The 18,940-nt window shown below is 42.0% G+C and overlaps 1 protein-coding gene across 4 annotated transcripts in view; it reads right to left on the reverse strand.

Moving 5' to 3' along the window:
* MPP7 (MAGUK p55 scaffold protein 7) overlaps positions 1 to 17,054 on the reverse strand; it is a 162,936-nt gene extending 145,882 nt beyond the window's left edge. For 3 of the 4 annotated variants that reach the window (XR_008597834.1, XM_054991353.1, XM_054991351.1), the window contains exon 1: positions 16,634 to 16,796. The gene's annotated coding sequence lies outside the window, so the exon portion shown is untranslated. Of the gene's footprint in view, positions 1 to 16,633; positions 16,797 to 16,968 lie in introns of those variants that run through there. The other variant, XM_054991352.1, reaches the window with a different exon arrangement.
* Between the last annotated feature and the right edge of the window lie 1,886 nt (positions 17,055 to 18,940).

Consider the following 18,940-nt stretch of genomic DNA (forward strand, 5'->3'; position numbering starts at 1 on the left):
TCTAAATGCTTTCCCAGTTTTCTGTAGTAGGATCTTTACATTCTACTGATTCCTTCTCATTGTAACATAGAAAGTCAGGTGGTTATTCAAATCTTTCAAAGTTCTCTATGGAGCAGCAACAAATCCTTCCCCCAGAAGATCAAATCCTGACTCTACCATTAGAAAGATAGGTCTCTCTCTCTCTCTCTCTCTCTCTCTCTCTCTCTCATTTTAAAGGACTACAAGGAAATGTATTCTCCACTAACATATGACCAATTTTCCTACAACAGTGGTCCTCAGTGCCCATCAATAGCTTTCCTGGCACTTTTTTTTTTTGAGAAAGCATCTCTTCCTTAAAGCAAAGGACCAATCATGACTTTTCTCCACCCCAGCAAAGTAGGAGGTTCTTTAGAAGAACACAGTAAGCATCACTTTTGTATCTGCAGGGACCACCCATTCAAAAACAGCAACCTCCATCACAGCAGGATCCTTGCCTTGCAATTTCCCAACATTTTGTGATTGGCCTGGACACCCCAGGATAGCCATTTTCTGATCGCCATAAAAGGGCTTCCACAGCAGGAAGTGTCCACTACCTATTCTCAAAATTCCAAAGTTCCCACAGGATGAACAAGATTGGGGATCTCACACCTACAACATAACAACAAGACATCCAAGCTTTTTACTGCAGGGTTCTGTATTTTTAAAGCGATTTTATAGTTTGTTCCTAGCCTGAATACTGTTTTATCAATATCATTTAAACTACTCCATGTACAAAACCACACAATGGGGATAACGCTAGAGTAGTCATATGTAAAGATGGGGATAACACTAGAGTAGTCATATGGGGATAACGCTAGAGTAGTCATATGAAAAGATATACATATGACTACTCTATATAGTCATATATATATGACTACTCTAACTCTGTAACAATCTCTTATTCAACAAGTCTAACACAACCTCATAACGAAAAACCTCTCCAGAAAGCAATGTAGAAAAGAGGCAACGCCCACCAAACTATCACACATGCTAGCTATCTTTTGGATTCATTCATCCACACTGAGGCAGAACAAAAACTCACTGAGCAAGCTGAAGTCAGACAGACCAGGTCGAATATGCCAGAAAACTATTAGCCAAAGCTGATACCAGAGAGAAGGTCAGAAAAACAGTCCAAAGTGGGGGGGGGGGGATGATGACAAACAAGACAAAGATGAACAATAACAAGTGGCGCTCACAAGCAATGTTCTTCTCCTTGTGGCGGCTAAAAGAGGACAGGGGTCACTCCTCCTGGATAGTCACATGACTGTTTAGGTGGGAAAATGGGCTCCTACATGACTGAGGAGAAGTGGCTCCTAATGAAGCTCTAAAGAAGTGTTAGAAACTTTCTCCAAAATCAGAAGATAACCAAGGCCATTGCCATCCCAAACACACTTTCTACAGAGTACCAGCTGTGTTCATCTTTTGGAACAAAAGAGTCTCCAAGCACTTTCAAGGCTAACAAATGTATTATAGCAATAGAGAACAATAATCGTGACAACCTAACGAAATAAACACAACAATTGCAAAAATATTCTTATTGTTATTGCATAGTTCAATTTGCCATTCAATCTATATCAATACACACAGTCTTCATATACAGACCTATACATAAAGGGCTAGTGCAAAGCAATGACCTATAAACAGTTGATACTTTTAAAGTCCATTAGTATTCCTTAAGATCACTCAAAAAGTTCATAGGATCAAATTTCAAGTATAGGTCCAAGTACATGCAGGTTGGAATTTATACCATCTAACGGGCAGACCGGTTCATTTGGGGGGTCCCGTTTCAGGGTCTTTTTCAAAGATGGTTATCTCACCAACATTATTTTCAATATTCAGAAACCTTTATACAAAAACATACAGTTTGAAAAATATGCATAAATACAATGTAACAGAATAGACGTAATAACAATATTGCACTTACTCCCATTCAAACTCCACTTAAACATGCATCGGTCGCTGCTCCTAAGGAAGGCTGCGTGTGATAAAAGCCTCAAACCTACTCCTTTTTTAATCACTCACAGCTGGCAACTGAACTTAAATTTAAAGTGACCAGTAGCCGGGGCTGCCCTTCACTAGAGGAAACATGCATAATCATTATTGATTTTCAGTCCTCTGGGGATTAAGGTATTCAGTTTATAAATCCAAAAGGTTTCCCTCCTATGCAGATCTACATTTACAGTCTCTGAAAACCTTTCCTTTGATGTATACAAAGTCTGTTTCTCTATGTCCTGCTTCCAGAAGATGACTAACTGATGGAGCTTCTGTCACCTTGTTTTTTATACGTGACAAATGTTCAAGCATTCTTAGTCTTACAGCCCAGTTTATTTTGCCTACATACAACAATAAACAGCGACACTGGATCAAATAAACTACATTAGTTATTGCAATTTGTAAACTTATGTGTTGATTTTATCTCTAAAGGTGTAAGTTCCTGTGCATTCATTACAAGTGGGCAAACCCTACAGTTGCCACATGCGTAATGACCCTCTGGTAGGTGTTTATTTGTTTTTGTCCTGTCAGTAAACTCAGATCTAATTAGCATGTCCTTAATGTTTTTAGTTCTACAATAGGCAACTATAGGAGGGTCCCTGCAACCTGGAATGTCCTCTACAAGATTCCAGTATCTATGGATTATTTTTCCAATACCTGGGGCAAGGGGTGTATAATCAAGAGCACAAACCAGCCTATTTTGATTTGTTTTATATCCTCCCTCTAGCAGCTGTTCTCTGGGGTGCAGTGTAGCCTGTTGTAATGCATTATTAACAACATGAGCAGGATAGCCCCTTGCAAGGAAGTCATGACCCAAAAGACTAGAATTTGTCTCAAAATCCATGGGTTTCTTTTCATTTATTTCTAGGTGGAGAAACTGCCCAAAAGGAATATTATTCCTAATGTGTGGTGGGTGAAAGGAACAATAATGTAAATATGAATTTCAGTCCATGTCCCCAGAGGACTGAACGGCTCTCTCACAGGAAGTGAGATCAAGGAACCAAATGATCAAGAGTATCAGATGTTATTATTATGTTTTTATTATTGTTTTCTATTGGAAAATCACTTGGGGGGGGGCTATCTGATGAGCTGAAGAGGTCCTTTTTCAACCAAGTTAAAACCACTCAAGTTTCAGGAAGATTGGATCCCAGGGGGCAATTTTACAGGCCCACAAAGAAGGTCCTACCACACACTCTCAATTATTGCCTATGGGGAAAAATATCTGGAGGCTGGGAGTATATAAATCATATGTTGTTGTCATTTTTATTTTTTTAAATTATTATTATTCAAGCAAATTCCACCAAATTTGCAGAGGACCTATTATTGACCTCTAAGGACCCCCAGGTTTCAGGAAGACTGGACCCTGGGGGCCAATTTTATGGGCTCCTGAAAAAGGTTCCTCAGCCAGTCCATTATTGCCTATGGGAAAGCTGACTCACATTGCAGAAAGACACTGGAGCAAGGCTGCTATGCCCAAGGCACAACCCAAATGCAAGATGAGCTCATTCACAGAACCAAACTGAAGCACAGGAATGGAATTCCCTCCCCAAACCAAAGTGAAGTAAGGGGACCAAGCAAGGAACTTGTCTTTAGAGGGCAGTTGGGAGGAGGTCTCCGGCAAATTTGATGGAATTTGCTTGAAAAACGCCACCCCCCATCTCTTCACATAGCCCCCTGAAATTTCTCCCATAGGGAAAAAAGGGAGAGTCGGGGAGCACCTTCACTGGGGGACCAGGGTCGAAACTTTGCGGGAGGATCTTTAGATGACAGTCATAAGTAGGTTCCCTCCAAATTTGGTGAAGCTTGGTTTCAAAATGACCTCCGCAGCCCACCAGATATTCCCCTGAGGGATGGCTGAGTTTTACGGAATTTTTACTGAAAATTCACTAAAAATTCAGAATACCTGGTTTTTTATTTGAAATACCCGAATAAATCATCCAAAATTCAGTATTTTAATTCAAATTCCAAATCAAATTGCACACCCATATTTAAAAAATTTAAAAGTAGCCCATAGCTGCATGAGCAAGGGGTAATGGCACCTTAGATATATGCCAGACCTCTTCTCTGAACTCCCAGCTTCCATTATGTAAAAAATACATTCCTAGGTTTTTCATTGTGGAGATAAGGGCAAACGTATGAGAAGCTTTTTTTCCTATATTGCCCAGAAAAAGTTGGAGAGGAAGCTACAAGATGATGGTTGTTGTGGGTTTTCCGGGCTGTATTGCCGTGGTCTTGGCATTGTAGTTCCTGACATTTCGCCAGATGCTGTGGCTGGCATCTTCAGAGGTGTAGCACCAAAAGACAGAGATCTCTCAGTGTCACAGAGTGCTACACCTCTGAAGATGCCAGCCACAGCTGCTGGCGAAACGTCAGGAACTACAATGCCAAGACCACGGCAATACAGCCCGGAAAACCCCCAACAACCATCGGTCTCCGGCCGTGAAAGCCTTCGACAATACATCATCACAAAAGTGTTTGAATAAAGCGAAGCGTGTTGATACCAAAAACTGATGAAGTGGATTTCAAAATGTAACATTTACTGAAGAAATTTTTTATAAGAAAAGACTGTAGTGCAAAAAATAAAATGAAAAATACATACAGGCCACGTAGAACTGCCCGTGCGAGAAGCAATCCTCCCTCAAGTCCATTCCTGCCACCTTCAGTGTCTGCCCCTGGGACTTGTTGATTGTCATAGCAAAGGAGGCCTTGAAGGGGAACTGCAGTCTCTTGAATACGAAGGGGTTCTCTGATGGTATGAGTGGTATGAACACCAACTCCCCCCACCCAGCACTACTGGTGAACAATGTGGCCTTGATAATGTTCCTGTGGAGGGCTTTCACTTGCAGTCTGGTGCCATTGCAGAGTTTGGGTGAGCTGAGGTTCTGGAGCAGCATCACTGGAGCACCCACTTTGAGGAGAAGCTTGTGGGCTGGGAAGCCAGGAAGGCTGAGTGTGTTGAGGAACTCCAGGGGGTAGTGGACCACGTCATCCATTTGCACCACTGAGTCCACAGATCTGTACTCCATTTCTGCCTCTTCGAGGGAGTTGTTGTTTCATTAATGATGGCAGCCTTGTCATTCTTGGGGGTCAGAATGGCACGTTTGCAGCACTAGTCCATGGACTTCTCCACAATAGCAGCGATATTAGGGTATATCTTGACTATGGTTGTTGTGGGTTTTCCGGGCTGTATTGCTGTGGTCTTGGCATTGTAGTTCCTGACGTTTCGCCAGCAGCTATATCTTGACTGTTAGGTCTGCTAGGGTCGTCACTACTGTACCCAGGCCTGCAGGGATGGGCACCTTTCTCTTGGACTCAGGACTTGCTGGTACTTGGCCACTGCTGCTCAGTGCACCACAGGAGTAGGATGTGCATAATTCTTTGCCACATCTCTAAGTTGCTTCCTCCTTTTAGCATTGGTATATCTCGCACAACGTCTGCCAGGAGACTTCTTGGGGGAAGTAAGAGGTGATGGCTGCAAGAGATGTGAGGTGGAGTTGGACTGAGGGAGGTGGGCAGGTTCATGTGAGTGGTTCGCATTGAAATGGTCCCTAGAAAGGTCATGCACCATCTCCCCATGAACACTTCAAAACTCAGTTGGCATGCTGATTTTTATATAAAATCCCTTTTGAGGAGTCTTGTACTGTCTTTCTTCAACTGTCTGCAGTTTCCTTTACCTGATTTTTACCTCAGAACATAGAGTTCCACAGCTGACCCATCAGCCTGCCAGCCACACAGGAAAGCCAGGCCCCACAGGGAGACAGGCAACCCTAGAGGGGAACACTGAGAGGTGAATTTTTACCTCAGGACACATTCAGTGACGCCCAACAGCAATTGCATACTCTTTAGAATGTTGAAGTGATGACCAATCAGGCCGTATATGTAAATGACCTCAGGGAAGAGTGGCTGAGTTGGCAGTTGGTGGGGGTGGGGAAAAGCCTGTCAGCCACACAGGGAAGCTGTATCCCTATGGGAAAACATATTTTACCCCTTTTTACCCCCTTAGGGGCGAATTTCTTAAAATCCCTTCTTAGTGAGTCTCTACATCATAAAAGGAACATTCTCCCTAAATTTCACATTTCTAGGTCCAGGGGTTTGGGCTGGCCGTTGATGAGTCAGTCAGGACACTTGTCTTTATATATATAGATTAGGCAGTCCTTCAAGTATTGTTAAAATTAGGCCTGATGATTCCTCATCAAAGGATGAGGACACCATGGAGGATAAAACCATGTGGTCCCTGGACTCTTGGGCCTCCAGGGGCTGTAAAAGAATTTACAGACAGCTGTGGCTACTGGACCAGAAGCTCGGGAAGCTCAGGAGCCACCACCAAAACCTGAGATTACTGAAGGAGAGTGGCTGATTGTTAAGGGCTGCTGAAGCCCGCCCCCCACCCAAACCCCAGGATCCCAAGAGTAGATATACAGAAAGCCCAGGAAAAAGCACTAGTCAGGTGGCAAAATGCAAGACTAGCCGCACAAGGCCTTCCTGCTGACCACAAGGCATGTGGAGATATAGGTCCAGCTGTGAGTACCTGCAGATACCAGGACACCGGTACAGCTACAGGCATTCACTCCTATAAACAGCTCTGGCTGTTGTAGGACCAACTCCACCAGAACTTCCTATGGACTGCTTGAGCTTGAAGAGCAATTGGGACAGTTATGTTGGTCCCAAAACACAGGGCTTGAATTGTTCTTGGAAACACACTGGAAGCCAGTGTAGATGGGCCAATTCTGGAGTGGTTTCTCTATGTCTTATTCCAGTCAGCTTCCTGGCTGCAGCATTCTGTACCAATTGAAGTTTCTGAACACTTTGCATGTAGAGTGCATTGCAGTAATCTAATCTAGATGTGACCAGGGCATGTTCCACAGCAGCTAGACATTTTCTGCCCAGGAAAGGCTGCTGCTGGCTCACCAATTGAAGCTCATAAAAGGCCTTCCTGATCACAGCTGCCATCCACTTATCCAGCAGTAGGCCTGGGCCCAGAAGCACACCCAGATAACAGACCTGTACCTTCAAGGAGAGCAGAACCCCATTCAAAATGGGTTACACTTTAAATTTTGGGTCAGACCTCCTGCTCACCAGCAGCATTTCTGTCTTGTCAGGATTAAGCTTCAGTTTATTAGTCACATCCACTTCAAAACTGCCTCCAGACACCAATTTAGGGTTTCATAGGAGTTTTTACAGAATTTTGATGATTTCCAGGTTCCCGCCAGGTTCTTCACATCTCTAACTCTAAAGATCAGTTATGAAAATTACTGTTAAATTTGTAGTTACAGTGCACCTTTCTATAATCTGTATGCTTAGGTAGGTTTTTTTCATTTAAACTATATTTGCTACAAAGCTGTCCCATGTTTTGCTTGAGTGTTCACTGTTCTACATGAGCTGTCATTCTAGAAGAGGCAGCATCAAGAGTTGGGAACAGTTCACACCCACTCTGACTGGATCATTTACTGTTTTGACAGGATCTTGTTCTCATCTATGCTCTACAATGTAATATAACACACCTATATCCTGGGAAACTGAGCCTTCTGACCTTTTTTTGTAATAACTCTTTCTCCCCACCCTCCAGAATCTTTCGCTTTTTGTTCGTTTGTCTCCTGGAGTCACTGGGTCTTTTCAACTCTATCACTGGTTTTAAATTTTTTTAATAAATAATCAAAGTGTAACTGTGATAGTCATGTAGTAATTAAGTATAACAGAGTTAAGCTTAGTGGCCAGTTGACCTATATGAACTAGTCAGCTAGCACTTCAGGAATAGTCAGAGCTGGATAAATGGTCTTGAACTGGGAAGGAACGTCCTCACGCTTTATGCTCCTAACCTGCCCCAAATACTGATGTTACTTAAACAGTTATATACCACCAAAATAAGTTTTGGATCACCCCAAACTATAAGTTTCTGATATCAGGAAACAGTGTTGTTCTGTAAGCTACCATACAGAGGTGAATGGTCCAAAGCCTGAATTTTATGCAGTGTTCCAAAGTACCCAAGAATGCCGTAAGTTTGCATTGCTAATAACTGAAGAATAAGGAATGGAGGCTGCTGCACCCAAAAATAAGCATTCAGTCACTACAACTCCCACATTCTTGGAATTAAAAGACTGTGCTACACAATGGTGCCTCCTCAAAGCCTAATTTTGCACAAAGGGCTCCAAAGTGTGCTGCTCCCAGGAATCTCATAGCCTTCCGTTGCTAAGAACTGAAGAATAAGGACCTGAGGGTGCTGTGCCTCCCAAAGTAACCTAAAGCAAGAAACTGGAGGCCCTAAGCCTTTATATAAGCTTGGACCATCACAGTCTATCAGTGAACTGAATTGAATTTATTTCAATCCACAACCAGCTTTTAACAAGTAAAATAAGACGTTCCCTTATTTGGTAAGTATTATACAAGTCAAACTTCAGTTAAAATAATACAAATATAAATATTATAAAATCTAATTAGCATATATCATATAATATCTTATAATAGTTGTCATAAATATAGCCCTGCATAAACACTTTAAAATTGGGAAGCAGAGATCTTAAACAGCCACCATATAGTAACCTCCTAAAGTGGTCTGAGTTAAAGCCCGGATACACCTGGCTGCTGTTTGTTGCGTAATTTGATCACTGTCGCACAAAATTTAGCTGTTGCCTTAGTAATGGCTAAAGATTCGTCTTTTAATAGATTATCTAAACATGCACTGTCTGTCACTGTATCAGCTCTATTTATAATCGGAAAGATCGACCGGACTCAAATTTCTTTATAGAGGGGGCAGCGTAAAAAAACATGTCCCATGGTTTCCACCTCAGCTAGGGGACAGGGACAGATCCTCTCAAAATATGGAATCTTTTTATATCTCCCCTCCAGGATCATTGATGGCATGACACTACATCTGGCCAATGTAAGAGCCCTCCTACAGGAGGGAAAATATAGGAGCTTGAGGTATTGGGCCATATTCATACTAAATTTAGTTGCCTCAGGAGCCCTAAATCCAGGGGATCTCATTGGGTCTTGTTGGCTTTCTATATCACAAATTCTTTGTTTAATTGTGAGCTTTGCCTGGTCAGTAGTTTGTGTTAAAAGGGTACTGATAGAGAGACCCACTCTTTCCAGACTTCCCTCAACCATATACAGCCATCTCAGTTGGTAGGTGTCTTGCATTGCAAGAGGAAGAAGGCCCTTTGGGTTCCTGTGAATTTTAAGCCATTGAAAATCAGAAGCCAACAAAATCCTTGCCTCAATTCTCATTAATCCCGTTTCTAAACGAAGGAGGGAATTAGGGACACCTGGAGGGACTTGTAGAATGGCACACAGAAATTTAGATTGTATCCTTTCTAGAGACTTCTGACTTGTTGCCAAGATATCAATAGGAGTGCCATACAGGAGTTGAGCTATTACTTTAGCCTGAAAGAGTTTCAGTGCAGCGGGAACATAAAGACCCCCTTTAGCATGAAAAAATCTCAATATTGCATGCATAGTTTTCTCAGCTTTCTCTGCTCTCAAATTACAATGTACTGCATTAGATCTGTTTTCCTGAAACACTACCCTGAGGTAGGTGAATCTATTGACTTGCTCAATTCTGTTCCCTTTCATAGACCATGTTCTCTTTTTTGGGTGTCTACCAAATGCCAAAACTTTAGTTTTATCGTAATTGATAGTAAGATGTTCTTTTTCACAACAGGTGGCAAATCTATCAAGTGCCCTACCGAGACCCAGCGGGGTTCTTGATAGAAGAAGTGTGTCATCTGCATATAATAGGATCAATATATGACAGGGACCTAATTTTAGAGGGTAAGAATGAGTATTTAACAGGTGACTGACCACATCACTCAAATAAAAGTTAAATAAATTAGGGGCTAAAAGACAGCCTTGTCTGACTCCCTTAAAGGTTTTTATGTGTTCAGTAAGGAGTCCTAGGGGACTGTATCTCACTCTTAAGGTAGAATCTTTATGTAGAGCATGAATAAGAAAAAGTAATCTCCTGTCAATATTGGTGCTCTCTAACTTTTCCCATAATCTTGATCTTGATATAGAGTCGAAAGCTGCCTTTAGATCGATAAAGGCAGCATACAGAGAAGTAGGACCTCTAGCTGAATATTTTTCAATTAGATGTCGAAGGATCAGACAGTGCTCCATGGTCAATCTTTCTGCTTTGTTCCTTTGGTATAATCTCTTCTTGCTCCAACCATATTTCTAATCTATCTAGTAAGTGCCTTATATGATTATAACAAGTATTTGACTGCAAATGTGAACATTTTCTTTCCATTTCAAAGAGAAACACTATTCAGTAATTACCAACCCTTCACTGTGGAATGTATTGGGTGCTTAGTCCTCAGCCAAGTAACCTTTCTAGGTGTTCTTGCATACTGAGAGCATGTCAAATGGAAATCCATTTTCCAATTGTCCTCCATCTTGTCTCTAAACAAATAACTCTGTAGTACACTGCATGCATGCATACCCAAAAGTTTTTAAATAGGTAGCATAAAGACTAACATTTTAATTCTTATGAAAGCAAATTATTATGCACAACTGCTTCTTCAAAGTGTATAAATCGAAATATGGAAATATGTTTTTAATCATTTTGATTTAAATTCATTCACCCTGGTTGACATTTTGGACGGCCTTCTACAGGCTCAATTAAAATATCATAGCAAACATGTCTAAAGTGAGGGTGTACCAAAGGGGCATGATGGATTCTGTGCCCCTTGAGATGTTTGGTTAACTGGCTTAAAAGCTGTCACCTCCCTACTCCCCACATCACAGGGCTGGGACAAACTCAGCTATGATAAGCAGCCCCAATAAGCAGTGTTCTTCCTAAGCAAGAACTGTCCAACTACTAGGAAACTCCTAGAGATAGATGTCCTCTGGTAGAACCTTACTCCAAGCAGGGAGGACCAACATGCCTCACCTTCGTCAGGAATTTTTTCCTTTTCATGTAGATCAAGTGGCTCACAGTGGCTGTTTGTCTACTGTGGCCTCACACTTGCCGCAGACCAGCCTGCGGCCATGCCCTTACTGCCTGGGGTTACTGTGAGACTGCCAGTCTTTTAGCCTCTGTAGCCAGACATTTGTCAGATTCTCCTTCCAGTATGACATGCTGTAAGTAATTTTCAGATCTCCTGTGTTTTACATCTGGCAATCTAAAGCCCCATCTGCCAGGTCACAAGCCCCTATACAGCTACCAGTTTTCTGCTTTAGGTTTTTTGGGGAATGGCAAGCTGTTAGCATGCATGGATAGACAGTAGGGGTGTTGCGCCTTCTGCTTCTTTTTGCACACAACCTAAAAGGAGTAGCAGGATAGTGGCATAAATTTACTGGGTAGTATAGAATTTTTGTTTAGCACTGGCCAATTTAAAGACTATGACTCCTCCTCTTTCTGTCACATGACCCTGGAACCATGTGATTGATGTCATTTAACTTCCTGTTACATGCTCAGTGAGTCCTACAAGATTAAACCTGGGTCCTGGGTCTGGAATGAAGACAACTACTTTAGAATGTAGGGAGGAATGTCCAAAATTAAACCGGGGGGAATATAGGAGAGAATGTTGATTCTTAACATTTTACTATACTTGCAAGCAAGACATGCTGATGAATTTGGCAAATTAACCAAATAATATGTTGACAATATTCCCTGAATGAAACAGAGAAGAATTTATTAAACTCATATACACATAAACAGGAGTTCAGTGACACCTTGAAGACTATTTTGCCTATCATTTTCCATGGACTAGAACCTACCTTGTCCATTACACAAGGAAAGACCCCTCCCCCTTGGCTGAAACACACATGATTATGAAGAAAAAGATGAATAGCTGAAGGTGAGGTAGGATCAAAAGACCATGGGATGTCAGCAGTACATGGTGCAATGTAATTATGTAAAATTCACATGTACACCATTCACAGCAGCAGCTTTTGCTATAGTGATTAACGCACGTAATGAAAGAAGGATCCAAGTTCCTCGCTTAGACTAAAGAAGCACAGGCTGGGAGGAAAAAAACAGAAGAATTCAAGGGGAAGAGATGTTCTCTTTTTGAGGGCTTTTAAAAAACATTCAACAGAAAATTTAAGATTCTGTGGAGCACTGAAAAGTTCTGTTCAATTGCTAAAGCCTTCTTCTGTTCAGGAATAAGGATGAGGCGGTTGCCAAGAGATTTATATTTAAAAAAACAAAAAATGATGGCAATTACAGTTGATGCTGCTGGGGTAATAATAGGTGTTCCAGATTATGATTTTTTTCCATGTTAAACAAGAGCTGGTGGATGATTTAAATGTGGCTCCAAAAATCTAACTGGGTCCAGTTAATGTCATTGGGTGAGTGACAAGCCTAGCTTTTAAGTTTGGGAGCTGGTTCCTAGAGCCAGATAAAATTAATCTAGGGTCAAATTTACTGTGAAATTTAAAAATGAAAAATTTCCAAATAACTCAAGAGAAGCCTAGAAAGAAACCACTCCTACAGCCAAGACCATATGAACGGTCGCTACTTTAATAAGGCAGCCACAGTTAAGTCTTTTCAAATAAAAAGATAATGTACAAGTCTTTGTACACAAATTGGGTAGATGACTAACTCTATTTATAAGCTTCGCCACAACCTGCCTGGCACAGGCAGGTATTAATTGAGTGTTCCGCACAGGCTAGGTAACTAAATGCTCATTTTAAGAATTTATGAAAACACTTCACGTTTGTGATGACCTCTATAATTAAGCTATTGGTCTCATAGGCTTAGCTATGCAATGTAAGGTCACAGAATAATTTAATCACAGCCACTACTTCTCATAATTAAGTCTCCTTTTGACTATTCCCAGTAGCTTCTAACTTTGGAGATGGCTTATGAAACTGCCTAACTTTAATGTTTTTCATCCTGCTTCAACACGTTTAAGAAGTATAGCTCCTGTGCTATGCTCCCAAGTTACATTCTCTCATTACTGTGTTATTTCCAGTTTAATTTGATATTTAAAAAATCTTCATTTGTGAATTGAGACTATATAATGTGAAGATACCAATAGTTACTAATAAGCACACATTTTACTATGTTGTTAATTAAAATAAAATTTCCTGTGGTAAGACACTTTACTGACAAAGGTTCCTAAAGATATACATATACATCTGCAGGAAGCTATTAAGGCTGTCTATGAAAGAAATCATACTCCATTAATCATGAGCTGTAATTGATCAATGAAATCTATACAGATTTGCAAATTAATGAAAATCTAAAAGAAAACAACATATTGTCTTTGTTTTTGGATGATGCATGAATAAATGTCACAGCAAGCATCATCAAAGAAACATGCCTGCTTACGCAAGAAGGGAAAAATACCTCTTCGAAGAACATGCCTGTCACCCATGGAGTCATAAATAGTTACAAGGGGAAGCACAGTGGCAGAGCACATGTCTTGCATAGGGAAGGTTCTTGAGTCAGTACTTAGATTCTTCATGGAAACACCTTCTTCTTCCCAAGACCCTGAAGAGCTAACATTAGTCAGAATTGTCAACGCTGAATTATACAGATCAGTGAGCTCAACTTGATGTAAGACAGTTTCATACATGAAAAGCAATTTGCTTTCTAAACAAAAGTGCTGGGTACCTTGTTTAAATAATTCTATTATTAATAATAATAGTCATTTCAAGAGTTAAACCGAAATCTGATGCACTCCCTCTTTAATCTTCACAAATATGGAAAGGTCCCATGCTCTTAGAAGCAGCCCATCATTTTATCATTCCACCTGCAGCCAATAGGAGAAACTGGCTCCAACTAATAATCCATGAAAGAAAACCTACCTCTGATCTATCAGTATTATTCCTCTCCCTTGATCACGTGCCCATCCCTTTGTTTGTCCTTAAAGCTGCACAATCCTGTCACCTTCACACTGCCAACATTTACAGTTAATATATATTTTATTTATTTATGTAATTTATGGTCCGCTTTTCTCACTGAGACTCAAGGCAGATTACACAGTGCGAGAGTAGTATAGTCAGTATCAAAGACAATTTCATAAACAATGCTGCAGGGTAAATAAACACATGTTTACAAAGACATAACATTAGCAAGAATCCAATACAGAGTTGAAGAAATGCTGAAACAGAACAAAAGCAATTATAGGGCCGACAAAGGACAACATACTTAAAAGCAACAGATAGTACGTAAGGCAACATAGTGAAGTCTATGGTCCCTAACTCATTAGCAGAGCATCTGAGACCCCTCCCTACAATACAAAAGCCTTTTTGAATAGTTCGGTTTTGCATTGTTTACAGAAAGCTAGGAGAGTGGGGGCTCTCTTGACCTCCTCAGGCAGGTTGTACCACAGGGAAGGGGCCACTTGTTACCAGTTTTCATCATGCCATGCCAGACACCCCTGCACTCTACCCTGAGTTGCCTGCCAACTAAAATCACTATGAGATAAGTGTTAACTGCTACTTTGTTTTATTTATTTATAGTCTGCTTTTCTCACCGAGACTTAAAGCAGATTACACAGTTGACATTTATACAGCACCAAATCATCAATACTGTGATACCACAGAAGTTAAAAGATCCCTATTCATAAGGTTTACACTTCATATCAAGCAGACATTAGATCAGGGTACAGAAGACAGCATTTTTTCATGCAAAGGAACACTCACAGTTCAAAACCTAGAACTTATATCTAAACACATGACCCGCACCAGTGTTACTAGGGATACTGTTCCATTTCAGGAGATAGCTTGACACGAGAACATGAGCATGCACCATGAAGCCCCTATCTCAACTCTCAGCTATCCCTCAAGCCACCTTCTTCCTCCTCTCTAACATGGGAATAATACTGGCCTGCATTGCAAGTTTTAATGACAGCATATGTGAAACAGATTGAACGCATATTTTTCTTAAGTATTAACACTATTTTTCCTTACTCATAAGGACTGATTAGATGAAAATGCAGTTCTGAACACATATGGGATGCAGGTGACTCACTGAAATACCATAGCATATTCCAATATATTCATGAATTAGTCAATATGATTTCTGAGCAAATTCAAACCCCAGCACCTCTTGTTTTACAGAAACAAGGCTAGTCAGATCGAACAAGCTCTCAAGCAAAGCAAAGTTGGACCTGGATGGGAGACCACCAAGGAAGTCTAGGGTCACTACGCAGAGGCAAGCAACAGCAAACTTCCTCTGTTCATCTCTTGTCTTGAAAACCCTACAGGGTTGCCACAAGTCAGCTGTGAAAAGACAGCACTTTACACACATTAGGTACATGCTACATCAGCAAGCAAGAATGGCAGAAATGGACCTTCCACCAACGTACAACTTTACCAAGTAATTCCTCTCATCTTCCTACACCCCTCCTCACAAAACCTCAAGGAGGGAGGAGGTGAAGAAACTGAGAGCTCAAGCTTAAAGTTAAACTGGAGGCCAATGCCATCTTAAAAACTAAAAAAATTAGTTCAGCATAAGATTCTGCAAATCAGAGCTTGCTTCATCAGCTGTATGGAATGTCCATGCAAAGCAAGTAACCTTGATGGACACTCTAAGCATCTGAGGCCTGACTTACAAACATGTATGCTTTAAAAAACTTAGTCTTTAAGTGCCCCTACAGACTAAGAGGGCTACTCAGATGCAACTGTTAATCTGTTTTGATGACCTATTTCTCACCCAGGGGCTATTTTACCATTGTAGGCTTTCACTTGTATGGCTTGTTTTCACTTTTATGGCTTGTTTTTACCACAAGTTTTACAGTAGTTGCTTTTATTATATTATTGAATTTGTTTTTACTTTTTGAGCCATCTGGAGCAAGCCTTTGGAGAGGAAGCATATAAATTCTCTAAATAAATGAAGATTAATATGTTGGAATACAGGGGAAAATGCAAAGAAAAATTAAAACTGGTGTGTACCTTAAATACCAACAAGATTATCAGCATATCATCTTTCAAGAATGAAAGCTCCCTTCTTCAGATAGGGAGCTTTGACCCTTGAAAGTTATACCCAGGGGATCTTGTTTGATGAGTTGCTATAAAGATAATTTTAGATGCATAACTGTGTTAGTTGTAGAAAAGCAGGATTAGAGTCCAATAGCACTTTAAAGACCAACAAGATTTTCAGGGTATGAGCTTGTGAGAGTTAGAGCCTCCTTCTTCAGATACCATTTCAGATATTCTTTCATGTATCTGAGGAAGGGAACTTTGACTCTCAAAAGCTTATGTCTTGGAAATCTAGTTGGTCTCTAAGGTTCCATTGGACTCAAATCCTGAGAGTGGTACTGGACTCTGATCTTGCTCTTCTACTACAGACCAACACAGCCAGCCACCTGAAGCTAAACTGGGATACAAACTCTCCCCCCACCCCGCCTCAGGTGTTGTAAACCACTTCAAGAGTTACTTACAGCTGAAAATAGTTTCAGGTGGGTAGCCATATTGGTCTGTAGAAGAGCAAGATTCAGGTCCAGTAGCACCTTAGAGACCAACTAGATTTCCAGGGCACGAGCTTTCAAGACTCAACACTCATACCCTAGAAATCTAGTTGGTCTCTAAGGCACTACTTAGACCCGAATCTTGCTCTTATGGTCGAAAAGCAGCCTATAAATACAGTAAGTGCATAAAATACACAAAAATCACCTGTTCACACGACATGCTGAGGAGAGACAGTCCTATGAGGCGAAAGGATAGCACCACTCACCTCCACTTCCCTAATATGGGGTCGGGGGGCTTCCACATTAAGTCCAAGCCCCTCTATATAGGCAGGTCACCAGGAACAGGGTATGAAACGGCGGGAAGAGGGCGGCAGCGTCACTCCACCTGCCCCTCAAACCTCCCCATGCAGCGTCCTAACCGCCGCCTTCGAAAGCAGCGACTCGCTCGCTCCCAGCAGCTGCTGTTCCTCCTCCTCCTCCTCCTCCTCCTCCTCCTCCCGCCCACCGCCCAACCGTCACTCCGCGCGCCCCGTAGCCCCCCTCCAGACAAGCCTCCTCGCGAATCCCGCCCTATGGCTGGCGCCCCGTCGCCCCTCTTTACCTCACGCAACCGTTCGCTCCTCAGCCGCGGTGATCACGGCGCCCCTCTCCGCCCGCCTCCAAGCACCGCAGCTCGGCACGGCTGGGTTACGCTTGACTAGCCAGGCGGAGTCATATCTCCCCCCCCCGCGCGCTGTGGGAGGAGTTTCCGAGCGAGAAGGCGGAGCACGCGCCGGCCGCCCAGTTCCAGCAGCGAGGGCTCCGATTGGGCGTCGCCTGGCGCTAGGGGGGCCCGCCTTGCGCAACCGCTCCCCTCCTTGGTGGTGTGGGGGGGGGGGGAGAAGCGTGAAAAGGCCCCGGTGGAGGGCCGGAGGGCTCTGCGCCACGCCCAATGGCTGTCACGTGAGGCCTGGTGGCGGACGATCCGTGGCTGCTTCAGGAGTCTTCGTTACGCGCCCAACGTCCTTCGTTAGTGGGCTGAATGGTAGCTTGTTGGGTGTACCGGGTCCTTAGGGGACAGTCCCAGACCTCCTAGAGTAGATACTGTTGCCTTGGGGTTAGCCGCGTTTTTTCACGTTATTTGTAGTGCGCTCTGAGGTAAAAGCATGCGAGATGAGCCCTCGTTGAATCGGAGAAATCAGCTGGCTAGGCCTGACGATGGTTAGCTTGGTAATGACGGTGTAATGCATGGTGGATCTGGGAGACTCAGGTTTGAATCCCCACCCCCCGCCCATAGAAGCTTGCGAGGTGGCCTTGGGGCAGTCACATCCTCTCAGCCTAGCCTACTTCATAGGGTTGTTGTAGGGATAAAATAGACTGATGTAAGCTACCTTGGGTCCCCTTTGGTGAGAAAGGTGGGGTATAAATAAGGTGTACTCGCCTCTGCACATGCAGGTTCTATTTTAACTCCTCAGGCTGCTAAACCTGGTTTGTGTTTAATTGTCTTGTAAGCTATTTACCCAATGGCATTGTTTATGGAAATGTCCTTGATATGGACTGTGCTAATTTCACACTGTACTAATCTCACACTGCATAATCTGCCTTGAGTCTCTGAGAAAGGCGGACTATAAATGACAAAAATAAATAAAAATAAACAAGAATAAAGCTTATGTTTTATTTGCTGGGGTGTGGAGGTCATCTTTAAGATATAATAATATTTTTTTGCTTTTTTTTAGATGGAAACTTCAGGATTATAGGTTTTGTTTTCTATGCATATTTAGTGAGTCTCTTCCCGATGAACATAAACACAGAATTGCAGCTTTATCCACCTATTTATTTATTTACATTATTTAGAGTCCGCCTTTCTCACTAAGGCCCCAAGTGGATTAAACAGTGTGAGTTAATACAGTTAATTTCAAAGACATTTCAGTAAACAGTGTAATAGGGTATATAAATGCAAATTTGCAAAGATTTAAAACCAGCAGAAATCTACACAGTTGAAGAAATGCTGAAACAGAGCATAAACAATTCTAAGCCTGACATAATAAACAACAGAAACTATTCAGTAGGATCATACTTATAGCAACAGACAGTACATAGTACTAAAGTCTGTTGCTATAGTATGTAACATATAAAGTCATCCATAGAGACTGCATGTGTGATGTAATGGGTAGAGTATTGGACTAGACCTGGGCAGACCCTAGTTCAAATTTCTGCTTGCCCTGAGTTGCTTGCTGATTTTGAGCCAATCATTCTGTCTCTGCCTAAACTAATTCACAGAGTTTTGTTCAGGGGGCTAAACCGGAGTAGGGGAGAATGCTGTGAGCTACCCCGATCTCTTTGGAGAAAGGGTGAGATAAAAAATGCTAAATAAATAGACTCTAACCATTTTAAGGTGCAAATTAAATCTAACTGCAGTTTACAGGATTCCTTGAGTTGGATGGCGCCTACATTTTGGAGTATGTTGTTAGCACCTGTTTGGCCTGCCTCGCATGCAATTGGGTACAATCTGTGCAAGTTGCAGCATTCCATGCATATGCCTATTAATGTGGTTGCTAGCAGCTTGTTCCAGCATCTGTGTTCAGTCACAGCCA

Source organism: Eublepharis macularius, chromosome 11 (assembly GCF_028583425.1).
Source record: "Eublepharis macularius isolate TG4126 chromosome 11, MPM_Emac_v1.0, whole genome shotgun sequence".
In the NCBI taxonomy this organism is placed as follows: domain Eukaryota; kingdom Metazoa; phylum Chordata; class Lepidosauria; order Squamata; family Eublepharidae; genus Eublepharis; species Eublepharis macularius.